The 15,704-nt window shown below is 41.2% G+C and overlaps 1 protein-coding gene across 2 annotated transcripts in view; it reads left to right on the forward strand.

Moving 5' to 3' along the window:
* Window positions 1-340: 340 nt before the first annotated feature.
* The window catches only part of hdac5 (histone deacetylase 5), a 438,550-nt gene continuing 423,186 nt past the window's right edge, over window positions 341-15,704 (forward strand). The window contains exon 1 of one of the 2 annotated variants that reach the window (XM_072487170.1): window positions 341-463. The gene's annotated coding sequence lies outside the window, so the exon portion shown is untranslated. Of the gene's footprint in view, window positions 464-1,244; window positions 1,344-15,704 lie in introns of those variants that run through there. The other variant, XM_072487168.1, reaches the window with a different exon arrangement.

Raw genomic sequence — 15,704 nt, forward strand, 5'->3', positions numbered from 1 at the left:
CCGTGGGTTTCACCCCCACAACCCTTTATTTGTGTGCAGGTTAGGTGGATTGGCCACACTAATTTGCCCCTTTATTTGGAACCAATGTCAGGAAAAAATACCTATTTACTTAAAAAGTGAGAAGTATTTGAAAGAGCCTAATGTATTAGGACAAAAATTTCAAATTATACTGCCATTTTGCACTGATGTTCTGAAACCACTTCACGTGAATACCAAAGTGTGATTATACTGCAGTCTTAATGAAAAGAGGAATCATTTTCAATGGGCCAAATATTCACTTCTCATCTTTTAAAATTACACGTTCAACCCAAAATTTGAACCTCTTCTCCCGACCAAGCAGATGCAGGAGTGACGATCGGACAGATGCGTGGTCTGTTGCCCGATGAAATTCCAGTTGATAAGATAATATGTAATAACGTGCAGCATCTTAAGCAAAAATCGGCGACAGTTTCTTGTACGGGAGGTGAGTGGAGCTCCAATTGTAGGGTTTATTTCATGGCTGGAAACGGAAAAGATACATCCTAGGTGTCAAGGCACACAACCGAAATCCGTGAAAGAGGATAATCATCGGTGCCATCCTGCTAAACGAAACACGCTGATAGTATGTTGCGGATGGCACGGGCACCTTCAGATGCGTTGTTATTTTGGGGGGAAATTGCAACAATACTTTTAATGTGGCTCGGATTTAAAAGTGCGTTTTGCTTGTCAACAAAGCACTAAATTGTGTTAAGGTCCTTTCTCCCTGTTTCGGTGATATGCGGGGGGAGAAATGCTGCCCTATATTTCAGGATTTTACAGGGTTGGCAGCTCGAGACAACATTGCGGGGGGCGGGGGAGGGGGGGGGGGATGCAATTGAACGAGATTGATGAGCACAAATAAGTGTGGCAGGTTGCAAATCTATTTAAAAATAAAAGTGCCAGGGTAGGTGGGTGGCGGAGGAAATGAAATGAAGCCCGCAACTGCAATTTATTTTTTTAACGGGGGTGCGACCTCCACATGGAAAATAACGTGCGTTTTTACAAAAATGCATGTAGACTTTTGACGTGGATTTTTCTCAATACGGTTTTTTTTAAGCAATAAGGGTGTTGCATATCCATCCCAGCCATGCAGCGCTCTCTCCCTCTCTCTCTCTCTCCCATTCATACAGTGCATCTGCTGTTCCTCACTGAGCCACATGCTCTTGCATTATTCATACTGCGCTGATCTGAAGAGGGCTATTTTTAGTCTGGAGCGGGGCCGGCGCGCGGTTGGCTGGCCCGGCCGGGTCACGTGGCGGGATGTTGTTGTGCGGCGGCGATGGAAGATGGCGGCGTGTGGAGTTTGACAGGGAGCGAGCGGCAGAGTGAGTGAGGGGCAGCGGGAGGATTAAAACAGCGCCGCGGACACCCGACCGGCAGTCGCGGTACCGGGGAGGAGGGAGGGATAATAAACAGCGTGCTGTTCTCGAGAGAGCGAAGAAAAGAGCCCAACGCACAATTGGGAGAGATGCTGCCATAATATGGCGCTGAAAAGGGGTAGGAATTTTCGACCAGTGGGCGATGCTTGCAGTCGAGGGCACCCGAAATAATGGCACGATAAATGGAAGGGGATTGTTTGGAATTCGGTTTGGTGTGCCCGTCCTGTAGGTTGGGGTTTGAACCCCCCCCGCCAAACAAAGTGTTAGAAAGTGGCACTGGAGGGTAAATTTGGTATTATATAGCCAGATATATTACCCAAAGGCGAAGTTTCTTGTGCAGCGATTTATGTTTGCAGGGCCGGCGTGTTTTCCCGGTGCTCCTTGGGCAGTATATTTTTTTCCTGTTGTTGTTGACAACTGTTATATATACTTTTGGTTGAGGACGTCACAGCGACAGTTCATCCTGCCCCACTATCTGCTTGTAAACGTGAAGCAGGCGACTGCGCAACAAGTAATTTTATTCCGAATGAAATGTTCCAATCACCCCTGGGTTATTGATGTGCTACAATGAAAGACTGCACAACGCTCTGCTGTTGTGAATAACTGTTTCAGATGAAATTCTGCCACAGTAAAAATCCGATGGTTATGCATTAGTGCATTAGGTTACATACATATTTGATGCCAGTGAGTATTATAGTACAAATGTAGGATAAAACAAAATCAAAGTCTTTACCGAAGATGTAGTATATCTTGAACCACACTGACGAGTAATAGTTCCTATTTAAAATATATACTCAAATACACAAATGTTACCTTGAAATTCTGAAGAATAGAATTGTGGCGAATTTGCTCTTGCAGATTGTCAAGTGATTTAAAGTGCAATCACATTTTATTTGTCTTGTGCAGGAAAATAATTTACCTTTTGTGATCATATTGTGTGATCAATTAATTATACGATCATATGTGGTGTGGACAGGGCATCACACATGAGCAGAATGGATATTGTATTTTTGTACTAAATATAGCATGTCACACTACCCACGGTATATCCCTCTGCTTTTCAGTTTAAAACCAAGACAATAGTGTTTTGTAATAGAATAAAGGCCATTATTACATGCTCGGCAGTGAAAGGGTAGATCAAAAGCAAAATACTGCTGATGCTAGAAATCTGAAATAAAAACAGTATGCTGAAAATATTCTGCAGGTCAGGCAACACCTGTGAAGAGCAAAACATAATGTTTCAGGTTGATGAAAGGAAGATGTTGGGTTATTGATTAAAGAAATTAGCATAATCATGCAGGCTCAATTTAGAACTTATGCAGTGTATATCTTTTATGATTTTATTATGTTTACTGTTATTCTAACTGCTAATGGTGAAATAATGCACAACAAAAATAATTTGAGTAATTCTGGGATGGTTGGAAATCTGTCAGAACAGAATAGATGAAAAATAATGCATTGTACATGTGTGTTGTGTAACTTGTAAATTCAATGTAGAATGCTGGTAACAGTTAAGATTAGGTAAACCTCGGGACCTGAGTGTTATTAGTAAGAGGTGGTGTACTTATTGTTAAACAGCACCTCCAACTTTGAGAAACGATCAGATTTTACAGCAATTGGTAAACAAATATAGAAAAGCATAGTTATTGAAAATAAGATCAAAGGTAACGTTAATATTCAGAAGCCTTCTGATTCATTAATGAGCTTTCCATTTGCTTTTTATTGCTGACCATGTGAAACTACACCATTGACAAAGATTTTTTATTTATAAGCTGACACTTTGTGCTGTGACTAATGCTAACAGAAGAATTTTTAGAGACATATCAACCTCATTAGTGTGTATCTGTTTGTGAGATTTCTACTGAGGTGTGTGAAAGAGCTGTCAATGTATTTAAATATGCTAGCAGTAACAACATATTGTATGAGTCACATACACAGTAAAATACCTTGTCTTGATAAGTCTTGTTTCTGTGCCAAAGCAGCAGCCTGATTGTGTTTATATTTTATTAAAAGGAAGACTTGTCTAGTATACCTAAAGCATAGGGCATTGAGGTATTTTACTGCCATTCTTGTTCTGGTGAAATAGCTTGGTGACATTTTCATGGGAGTATTCATTAGAATTCTGAACAGATTTGAAGCACTCATTTTCAAAATTTGTTAGGGTAACTCAAGGTATTATAATAATGAATTGTTTGCTCGCAATTTGCTGTTTACATGCACATTGCAGACATTAACTCACAACTCGCTGTAAAATACCAAAACAATTTGTGTACCACTTCATACAGTTGATCTGCACCTTAAGAAATAATAATTGGTATTCTTCAGAAGTACAAACAGTTACTGTCTTTATATTGAACTGCTGTTTCTTGTGCTGTACTTGATATTATGTGCCTTTTTCTCCCAGGATTTCATCCTGAATCACTCAGCAAAATTGTATTGCTAGTGGGAGGGCCCACAGTTAGAGTGCTGAAGTAAGAGATGCTTTAGCCTTAATGCCTGGGACATATGGAATATATATAAAGTTGATCCTGTGGGAAATGGAACTATTCTAGTTAGACCCCCAATGTGAAAAAAAACAAAGCTATACTCTGGCTATGCTGCAGACCACAAGTCAATATACGAAGGAGGACAGTCTGCTCTGGGAAAAGCTAGGAAAGGGATGCAAGGGCAGGAAGTGCAATGGGCAATTTCAATCAGCAAAATATAGAACACAAAGCTAAAATGTTTTTAAGTCTTAGTGAGTAGATGTGATGCATGGCTGCTTCATGACAGTACATCAGGAAATTTAACAGAGGCAGTGCCCATTTTGACCTGATATTTGTAAATGACCCAAACAACATACATAGAAAATACAGCACAGAACAGGCCCTTCGGCCCACGATGTTGTGCCGAACCTTTTTCCTAGATTAATCATAGATTATCATTGAATTTACAGTGCAGAAGGAGGCCATTCGGCCCTTTGAGTCTGCACCGGTTCTTGGAAAGAGCACCCTACCCAAACTCAACACCTCCACCCAACACCAAGGGCAATTTATCATGGCTAATCCACCTAACCTGCACATCTTTGGACTGTGGGAGGAAACCGGAGCACCCGGAGGAAACCCACGCAGACACGGGGAGGATGTGCAGACTCCGCACAGACAGTGATCCAAGTGCCATACACTAAATGGCAAAAGACTTCTGGCAAGTTGTGGTACCCTGATGAGAACAGCAACTAGGGAATGATCAGATTCAGTATGATCTGGGGTTGAGAAATATCAAAGGCTAGGAATCAAGCTAAATTAAATAAAAAGAGGGGCAATCTAAACAGCTTTAGTGAGTGCAGTTGTTAAACAATATTTTTGTACTGGAAAAATAGATTACTTTTATAGGCATAATGCAATACAAACTAAAGATATCAAACTAAAAACTTTCACTGAACAAATGGAATATAAATGGAATAAGAAACAAATAAAAAATGGAATAATGAAGAAATGTGGCCTCTACAACATTTACATGGAAAACAGGAAATAATCAACTTTTTGAAAGTAGTTGGTCAGGAAAGCAAAGAAACCAAGAGAAAAAAATATAGTTGTGGAGGCAAAGTATAACAGTGATAAGATAATTCTTTCAATTCTTCAGTTCATTTATGGAAGAGATGAAAGCCATAAAATATAAAAAATGGCCAAGAGATAGTATTATGGATTGTTAGAGGACATATTGATTTAGAAAGGAAGACATGAGCAACCTGATTTCAAACGGGGATAATGTGGCCCAAATTTGTGATTTTGCTATAAAATAGAAGTTGCAAGCTGCAGTGTCTCAAAAAATTAATTTTCAAAAATTAATGCTATTTGCCAGTAGTGCTAAGAGAAAATAGGAAAAAGATTTGGGAGCCATTGATAATCATCGAAGGACTTGTTAGACACTGAGACGGTATTAATAGATTAGAAATGTCCTTGCATGATGTGCATATTCAAAAATACCAATTACACAGAGTGAAATCATAACTTTTCTCCTTGCAAATGATGTTAGCTAATGGTATGAAACTCATGAGAGGGTATTGCCTGAATTAGCGATTCCAATCTAAGTATCACAAAGAATGCCATTTCACTTTTAACCTACACAATGTCTCTCATGAACTCACTTCTCTTAAATGGTCAACTCTTCACCAAATCTACATGGGTGTCACCCTCAACTGATCAGTAACTTACAAAAACGATCTACTGAAAGTTTTTGAAATGTTACCATTAGAAATAAACGAATCACCAATTCTGTTGGCTCTCCTTGCAGAGCAAATGCCTCCACTTTGTGCTTGCTCTTTACGATTCCATTATGAAATATTGCACTAATGTCTGGGCTAGCTCACCACACACTGGGAACTCAGCTGAACTATAATATGCATCTTGTGTCCTATTTTCCTCCCATGGTTGCTAGCCTTCTGCAACATAGCTCCTCCATGTTTTTGGCATTCAGATGCATGAACGAAATTGGATTTAAATCAAAAGAGCTAACGGGCAGCACGATGACGCAGTGGTTAGCAGTGCTCCCTTACGGCGCCAAGGACCTGGGTTCATTCCTGTCCCAGGTCACTGTTCGTGTGCGGTTTGCATATTCTCCCCGTGTCTGCGTGGGTCTCACCCCCACAATCCAAAAAGATGTGCAGGGTAGGTGAATTGGCCACGCTAAATTGTCCCTTAATTGGAAAAAATAATTGGGTACTCTAAACTTATTTTAAAAAATCAGAAGTGTTAGAAGTGATATGAGGAAGCTTTTTTTTAATACAGTGAGGTTACTGTGTTTTGGAATACATTAATTGATTCAATTGTAGCATTCGGAAAATAATTGGATAGATACTTGAAGGGAAAAGAATCCTAGATCCATTGGGAAAGAACGTGGGACTGGGGTTAATTTAGTGGTTTTACCAAAGAGCTATCACAAGCTCAATGGGCTACATGGTCACCTCTTGTGTGTTGGACTAAAATTCTAATTACATAGAATGTATATCACAAAAACAAGCCAAACTCTTGTTTCTCTCCCCACAGATGCTGCCTGACCTGCTAAGTATTTCCTTCATTTTCTGTTTTTGTTACCGAAGTAGGCAATTGTCCCATGATTTTATCTAAACTTAGTTCGCTCAATTTGCTGAACAGCTGGTTCGTGACGCAGAGCAAGGCCAACAGTGTGGGCTCAATTCCCATGCCAGCTGAGGTTATTCATGAAGGCCTACCTTCTCAACCTTCCCACTCGCCTGAGCTTAGGCTTTTGAAGGCATGGCTGTCAATGCTGGAGCAACATCCAGGTTAAATCACCACCAGTCAGCTCTCCTCCTTAAAGGAGAAAGCAGCCTGTGGTCGTCTGGGACCATGGCGGCTTTATCGTTCAACATTCATAAAAGCCTATAGAAATGAAAGCAAATGATTCAATTCAGGATAAAGTCATGATTAATTTGTGCTAGCAACGACCTGCAAAACATCTGTGGTCAAATTAGTGTCTCAAATCCGGCAACCTTGGAATCGAGTCTGTGCCGGATTTAAGATCTTGCCGGTTTTCGTGTGGGTGGTTTGGGGCAGGTTGTTCAGCCTGGGCTGGGTTGTGGGTCGCTTGGACAGCTCAGTGCATGGGAAAAGACATGTGCACAAAGCCGATAACTAGTTCGCGAGTCACCGTGCCAGTGCAACGTCTAACCCAAAGAGCTGGCAAGTTATTTTACTCATCTAATAATAAACATTTGCGCAGGGCAGCTTAAAAAATTGTCCGTATTTCAGATATCACCGGTTTTTGGATAGCTGGATTTGAGACACTACACAATATCTTTATTGGCACAGTACTTTTTTAAATACAGAATTTCCAGTTCTTTTTTAAAAATATAAATTTAGTGTACCCAATTTTTTTTTTTCCCCAATTAAGGGACAATTTAGTGTGGCCAATCCACCTAACCTGCACATCTTTGGGTTGTGGGGAGAATGTACAAACTCCACACAGACAGTGATTTGGGAGAATTTCTGGTTCTTATAGCAAAGACAGAATCACAATTTCTGCAAAAAGCTGCATAAAGACTGTGTGTAAAAAGTCTTCGGAATATACATAGAAATTTTGCCTAGCGTATGGCCTTGTGACTTGTTTGTAGTCAGAGTATGAAAATCTAATTGAGAGCTGTTTTCTCCTGAGTTGAAAAGCCAAGTTTACATTTGATGGGCTCAATATTATTTGAGGAATAAATATTTTATTTCCTTGAAATCAGCCTATTATAATTTCCACAGTTACCAGCATCTGTAATACCAGTCTTGTTTGATGACAAATTCCCTGCTTAAGATTTAAGTTTTGTAGCATCTTTATTACTGCTCCTTTCTTGAGTTTAAATTTGTGTAGTAACATGCCTATCATGTTAAGACTGAGTAGAAACTTGGGAGGGTGTATAGACTGTTATCATTTTTCAAGTCTAGAATCTATGCCAGTGTATTATTTTAGAAAAGCTGTCAGGTGAAATAAATTTTTTATTTGAATACAGTGAATTGTTTTTTGCACCAAGAATAGCTTTTAAGTAATAAGTTGCATCAAATAATTGTCCCCGCAATTCTGCCACACTTGATAAATTCTATAATCGCATCCACTCCTTCCATCCCTCCCGTCAATCCCATCCCATCAATCACCAAACAATCTCTCCAGCCAGGGTAACTTTGGGCCTTCCCGGCCTACCGGTATTTTTGTTTTCCACTATGCCACATGCCATGATTTGATCTAGGCACTGCCCATCAGATAAACCCACCAACAGCTGTGCCATGAAACCAACCAATAGAAACAGTTTGAACAGTCAAAAACTGACTTTTTATTGTAGAGTTCCTTGGTCAGATCATTTTTTGATTCTTTCACGGGATGTGGGCATTGCTGACTAGGCCAGCATTTGTTGCCCATCCTTAATTGCTCTTGAGAAGATGGCGGTGAGCCACTGCTTTGAACTGTTGTGGCACATGATGCAGATACACCCCACAATACTGTTAGAAAGGGAGTTCTGGAATTTTGATCCAGTATTGCCTCCATTTTGGTTACAAGGGAGACTTCATGTGCTGGTGAAAGTGCAAATAAGAGTCATAAATTTGAACTCTTCTGTTAGAAAACAGTTTTCAGAAACCTGGCCATACCAGCATTGAAAGGAAACACCTGAGAAGTGTGTTTGTAGAGGGATATAAGATGGTGTGGTCAAAGGTAAACCTGGAAAATTATGCAAGTACAGGACAAAGGGGGGACAGGTTAAAACTAGTGGAAGGTATATTTAGAACTTCTGTCAGGAGGTTGTTCTTCACACAACAAATGATCACTGTCTTAGGGTGGATTCCTGGGAAGAGTGGTGGATGTACAAATGCTGAAATAATTTTAAAAACTGATTACTGCAATGCAAAGACTTGAGGTTCTTTATAGATAGATAAACTAACGTGATATGTATAGTAAACCTTATCTGTATTTTTAAAATCTTATTTTGAATTTACCTCTGCTATTTAATATTGTGTAATCAATGAGTCTGCCCACATCCTTAATTGTCCTTTTTTTTTGGACTGTGAGTTTCTTTAATTTTTCAGAGTTCATTCCTTTTACACTTTTTTTGCTGTATTTCTAACAATGCATGTGTACAGTTTTGGGGTCTTAGAATTGAGTGCTATGCACTAAATGTTGCTTGAGTGCATTGTGAAGTCTCAGCATAACCTTAGAAGGCATGTTCTCGACTATGCTGACAATACATCTCAGTTCTTTAACTTATTAATTGCTTTAACACATTGGATGTTGAAAATGAAGAGTTGATTATTGCTCCTACGTCACCTTCGAAGTCTGTCAGTGCTAGTTTATTTTCATTCTTACATTTGTGATGCACATTTTTTGAGCACTGCATATTTTATTTGTCAGTATTAAATTTAATTTGCCATGATTTCCCAATTGCATAACCAAATTAATAGTTTTACAATTTCCTTACTGCATCCTCTATGTCTACTGCCCACCTTTTAGTACCATCTGAAAATTTGACAGTACTACATTTCATTTCTATATTCAGGTCATTAGGAGTTGATTGGAAGCAACAGGAGACCAAAACCTGCATGTTATAACACTCTTGACTCTACTCTTTCCAGCTTTTTTCACAAACTCCTGACCTTTGATTTAACCTGATGCTGTGGATTTTGGTATAATTCATGGGTATTGTGGTACTTTATTTGCAGGATACTTGATTCTTCAAATATGTTCTCATGAAATTCCTATAGTGCAGAAGGAGGCCATCGAGTCGGCCCCCGGCCTCTGAAGGAGCACCCTACCTAGGCCCACTCCCTTGCCCTATCGCTGTAACCCCATCTTTCAAAAAAAATATTTTATTGAGGTATTTGAAAATTTTTATAGCAGTAACATAAACAATGACATCAACATGGTAAAATCGCTGTAACCCTATCTAACCTGCACACTAAAGGGCAGTTTTATCATGGTCAATCCACCTAACCTGCACATATTTGGACTGTGGGTGCGGAGCACCTGGAGGAAACCCACGCAGACACGAGGAGAACATGCAAACTCCACACAAACAGTCACCAAAGGCGGGAATTGAATGCGGATCGCTAATGCTGTGCAGCAGCTGTGCTAACCACTATGCCACTACTGCCCTATGTATTGGGAAGTTTCTAGCTTTTTCTACTGACTAGATCCTCAATAAGTGAAGGTTGTTTGTTGGGCAGGTTTTTTTTCTAAATTCCTACTGGCTGCTAAGTTATTGATTTACTATTACTCCGTTAGACTCTCAGAATAGCACCCTATGTGCTCACTGACCTACATTGGCTGTTGGCTGACAAGGCTTTGATTTTAAAATCTTCATCCTGGTTTTTAAATCCTTTCAAAGCCTTGCCCCATGTTCCTGTAACCTCTAGCACCACGACAACTATATGAGATCTCTGCACTCTTCCAATTTTGCCCTTTTGTGCATCTCTGATTTTTGTTGCTCCAGCATTGACAGCCATGCCTTCAAAAGCCTAAGCTCTCAGTTCCAGAATTTCCTCCTTAAACCTCTCCAGCTCTACCTCACTAGTCTCCTTTTAAGAGCTCCTTAAAACCTACCTCTTTGAGGAAATTTTTGACCATCTGTCCTAATGGCTCAGGTTTTGAGTAAAAGTTACAATGAGGCTATTAGCATTCACCTCTATAAGTTTTAACCAGATGGCAATGTCTGGCAAACACACATGCACAATTAAACTTGGAAATCAGGAAGTTGCTGTCTGGCTTGCCCTGCTTCTCCAAAAGCTTCAGTGTGGAAGTACCTTCCATAGAATTTCAGCATTTAAATACATGGAAGTGTGTGATGTTTCAATACTTGCGTGATAAATGCCCACTGAGCTTGCCAGAAAAGGTTATGGCTTGACCAGTCCAATGTAAGTAGTTTTTAACCTTGTTGTAATTGTTGTAGGTTCCCTGAATCACTGACAAGAAAGACTTTCAGCAAGGTAGTTTATTCACTAGCTCTGCAGCTACTTCAGAACTTGTGCTCTGCCTGTGCTCCCAGGGATGACTCCTGCACTCCCGCCACATGACCTCTTTTATAGCCACATCATAACATTCTCACATGATCACTCGGCCTGCACCTTCTCCGTTTAGTTGGGGCACCCAGTAGCATGAGATGTAACAGCGTATGCAATAGGAAACTATAATACAGACCATTGTGTGACGGATAATTAAACAAGCTAACAATGCATAACTATATTGAGGCACGGATTAAGCTGTAGCAACTGATGCATAGCCCATTGCGCCTCCCCCTCCCCTTTCTGTTGAAAAGAAAACTAAAATTTGAAAGTCAGTTCTCGGCTAAGTGGCAATAAAGTCCTGAAATCTTGTGTTTGGCCTGCTCTGGCGCCCTGAGCATGTGATTACACTGGTTGGTGGTGTTGTAGTCTTTCTGTGGCCGGTGTCCTCACTGTTAGCAAATCTGGATATTTTATCTTTGTGTTCGTCAGTGCAGGATTTGCTGCGTTGACCTCTAAAGGAGTCTGCGGTTCCGTTGTTGCAGGGGGCTGATGCCATAGGCCTGATGACTGAAGTGCTGTGTTATTTGTTGGTGCTGATTCTGATACTTGCAGAAAGTGACAGCAATTGCGCAAGTAAAGGGCACCGTCTGAGGCTACCACATAACTGTTCGGTTGCGGGGCATTGCTGTGTACCACTGTCAACTGGTCATGGCCACATGCGGTCTGAATGCTGACTGTTTGACTTGGTGTTAGAGGGCAGAGTCTGTGGGAATCTTGATCATAGTGCGTTTTGCTTCTTAATCTGCGTTACATGAAGGCATCATTCCCATTGGTTTCAAGTTTGGGCTGCAGCAGAGCCTTAGCAGTACGAATCGTGGTCCTGGTGCGCCTAGAAATAAGTCATTTTGCTGACTAGGGTAGGCCCTGTCACAATAAATTTCACAGCCTGAGGAGGGCAGCTTCAAGGTCTGTACACATTTCTTTAGAAGATGTTTGGCTGAACATACTACCGTTCCACCAGGCCGTTTGACTGTGGATGTAGGGAGCTGCTTGTGATGTCTGTGCAAAGTTGTGAAATTCAGTGGAGATAAATTGGCGAGCGTTGTCTGTCATGAGTCTCTGTGGGATGTCGTGTGTGGCAAAGTATCTCATAAGCTTGATGATTACTGTGTTACACGTCATATTTAGTAGGTAGTCGAGTTTAAACCACCCTGAATACAAATCAACTAAGACTAAATGTTGTTGACTGTTCCATTCGAAGATGTCAGCTGTTTTGAATGACCATGGATGGTCCGGAGGACCTCATGTAAATGCAGCAGTTCCTTTGCTTGAGTGCATTACACGATGCCCATCTAGGGATTTCCCTTTCCACGTCTGTGTACATGGAGGGCCAGCACCGTGATTCCTTGGCCCTGTATCTGATTGTTTCCAACCAGTGGTGCCCTTGGTGCAATTGTTCAGTGTAGTACCTCTGGAGGGCAGTAGGAATGATGAATCGCTGACCATGCAGTATTAATCCATCCGTATGGTCAGTTCATCTCTGATGGCAAAGAATATGTGGAGATTGTGGGGAAGCTTTCTTGAGGATTCTAGTCAACCACTCATGATGACGTTGTGCAGCTGCTGCATGTGATGTCTGCCTGCAAGACCTGTTTGAGTTCCTGAATTCAACAAGAGGCCAACACCTCTATTGCCATAATATCTATGTCTTCCTCACAGTCTACCTGGCCTGTGGTGGATAAGAAGGCTTTGGAGTGGGCATCAGCCAAGTACAGCTCTTTTCCACGTGTGTATACGATGCAGAGGTTTTAGCATTGCAAATTTAGCATTATGCATTGCTGAAAGTGTGGAGAGGCTACTTTCAGATAGTTATGAGTGGTTGGTGATCTGTTTCAACAGTTGCAAGGCAACCATACATGAAGTCATGAAATTTCTGATAGGCGATGACGAAAGCAAGAAGTTCTTTTCATCTGTGCAAAATGAGTCTCTGTCAGTGAGGGCCCTTGAAGCAAAGGCTATTGGTCTGCCATTCTGGATGCAGATTGCGGCAAGTCTGTGCTGGGAGGTGTCTGTTGATATGAGTATGGATGCTCGAACAAAAAACATTACAGCACAGGAACAGGCCCTTCGGCCCATCAAAACTGCGCCGCTCCAGATTCCTTATTTAGACCTCCTACTATTGCCCAAATGATCTGTATCTATTCCCTGCCCGTTCATGTGTATATCAAGATACGTCTTAAACGTTGCTATTGTGCCTGCCTCCATCACCTCCGCTGGCAACATGTTTCAGGCACCCACCACCCTCTGTGTGAAAAACTTTCCCTGCACATCTCCCCCTCTCACCTTGAAGCGATGCCCCCTTGTAATTGAGTCTTGCACCCTGGGAAAACCCTTCTGACTATTCCAGTCTATACCTCTCGTAATTTTGTAGACCTCAATCAGGTTCCCCACGGCCTCCAACTTTCCAACGAAAACAATCCGAGTTTATGCAAACTCTCCTCGTAGCTAAAACCCTCCAGACCAGGCAACATCCTGGTAAACATTCTTTGCACTCTCTCCAAAGCATCCATATCCTTATGGTAGTGTGACGACCAGAACTGCACGCAATATTCCAAATGTGGCCATACTTAAGTTTTATACAACTGTAACATGACCTGCCAACTCTTGTACTCAATACCGATGAAGGCAAGCATGCTTTATGCATGTCCATGGGAAAGACCATCTGTTGTGAAGCCATTGTTGTGTCTGAATCGGGCCGTACACCATTGGATGAGACTAATTGGCCTACATAAAGAACCTGGTTGACCCTGATTCTGCATCTTCCAGGGTTAAGCTTTAATTGGTTGGTCCTGATTCCGTCAAGGCCAAAACAAAGACGTGTATCATGTTCTTGTATAGAACGGCCCCAAACAAGCAGGTCATCAACAATGATCTCAGAAGGTTGGCTTACAAACAGTTGCTCCATGCACGCTGGAAAACCTCATTGCCAATAGAGATCACATAGGGCATACAAAGAAAACAATATCTGTCTACTGGAGACCTGAATGTGGTAAGTTTCGAGGATTCCTCATTTAACCGGATTTGCCAGAATCTGTATTTTGCATAGAGAATGCTGACCATCTCAGCATTTTGCATGTCTGCTATGACCAGTTCCACTGTCTTTGTAGAGTGATGTGGTCTGAGCAGTGCTTTATTCTTTGTGCAGTGGGTCAATACATATTTTAACTGCCATCTTTTTTAACTATGCCACCATTGTTGAAACCCATTCATGGCCTCGTCTTCAGGAGTTATGGCACCTAGTGCTGTCATCCGATACAGCTCATTAATGACTTCTGCTTCATGGTTACTGGTATTACTCTTGGAGCACAGCCATTTGATGGTAACGAATCATCTAGTCTCATATCAATGATATCACAGTTGAAGAGGTCGCTATATGCTTGAATCTCTGGGGTTTGGAGTTGTAGGGCATGCATTTCTGAACCAAGTTGAATAAACCCCAATACAATGCTGTCCCAAAGCCCTAGTAGTGGCTTTACGTTGTGGTCAACTATGTGGAACTTAAAATTTCCTTGGGCACAGTCAGTGGAGGGTTCCTACACCTTTGGTGCAGATTGTTTGTCCACCATAAGTCACGAGGCGCATCTAAGTGCTGGGATCTGGTCTTGTATACAAGTCTTTTCCCCATAACCTTTGGCTGGATAGTAATTCGCTCTAATGTCAATATTGACTTTAAGTCTGGTGTAAGGGTCTTCCTGATGATTCCCTTATTTCACTTTTTTTTGCCGTTATTATTTTGATCCATGGATGCTTAATGAACATGTATCTTAAAGTCATGCAGCAGAGAGAATGAGGAATTCAAAAAGTTGTAACATAGCATATGGTGTTAGTTTGTGAGCAGCAGAACTCCGACTTTGTGGCACCAGAGAGATGGGATGGGACTAGGTTCGATTTGGTTGGCTGGTAGCCAATGAATTGGCCAATAGGCTGTATTCTGCCCGGTATAGGTGTTGATTGGGTCCTAACCGAGTGGGATGATTTCCAGAGACCCAAGGAAAGCAGAGTTGGGTCCTGGACGTTCAAGGAAGAAGGAACTGTGAGTGCTTGCTCTCCCCCCTCTCTCGCTCCAGAAATGCTGTCTGCTGTATATCTGAACCTACGGAGAACCTGAATGAATTGATCTACAGTGAAAACCATTACAGACTGAAAATGGAGACCTCAACCTGAAAGCCTAGTTTGAATGCTTAGTTTGAATGCTAGTAATTGTGTTTAACTTTACAAACCTTTTTTAATATAAATTTAGAGTACCCAATTCATTTTGTTCCAATCAAGGGGCAATTTACCATATGAAAAACAAGCTGTTTGTTTGATGGGTGCTGACCACTACAGTTGGAGCAGGGCATCCCCTGTACTGCGTATACTTGGGTTTCTTGCCTAAAAACTGGGCTGTTCTCTTTGTTTAACTTACAGATATAATAATAATCTTTATTAGTGTCACAAGTAGGCTTACATTAACATTGCAATGAAGTTACTGTGAAAATCCCCGAGTCGCCACACAACGGAGCCTTTTGAGAGATAATTCAGAATGTCCAATTCACCTAACAGCATGTCTTTCTGGACTTGTGGGAGGAAACTGGACTAAATTGCTATATATTCCACAAACTCCTCGATCGCCAATTATGTCTTCAGTGAGAGTTTCAAATGCACATTTGTTTTGCCAATATATTTTAGGGTGGCTGTGCAAGATTGTATTGACTCATCAGCACTTTGATTTGTTGAATTGAATGCATATCTATCAATGATTATGTTTTATACTGGGAGATAGATATTCTCAAACTTTTTC

Source organism: Scyliorhinus torazame, chromosome 21, assembly GCF_047496885.1.
Source record: "Scyliorhinus torazame isolate Kashiwa2021f chromosome 21, sScyTor2.1, whole genome shotgun sequence".
NCBI classification, from domain to species: domain Eukaryota; kingdom Metazoa; phylum Chordata; class Chondrichthyes; order Carcharhiniformes; family Scyliorhinidae; genus Scyliorhinus; species Scyliorhinus torazame.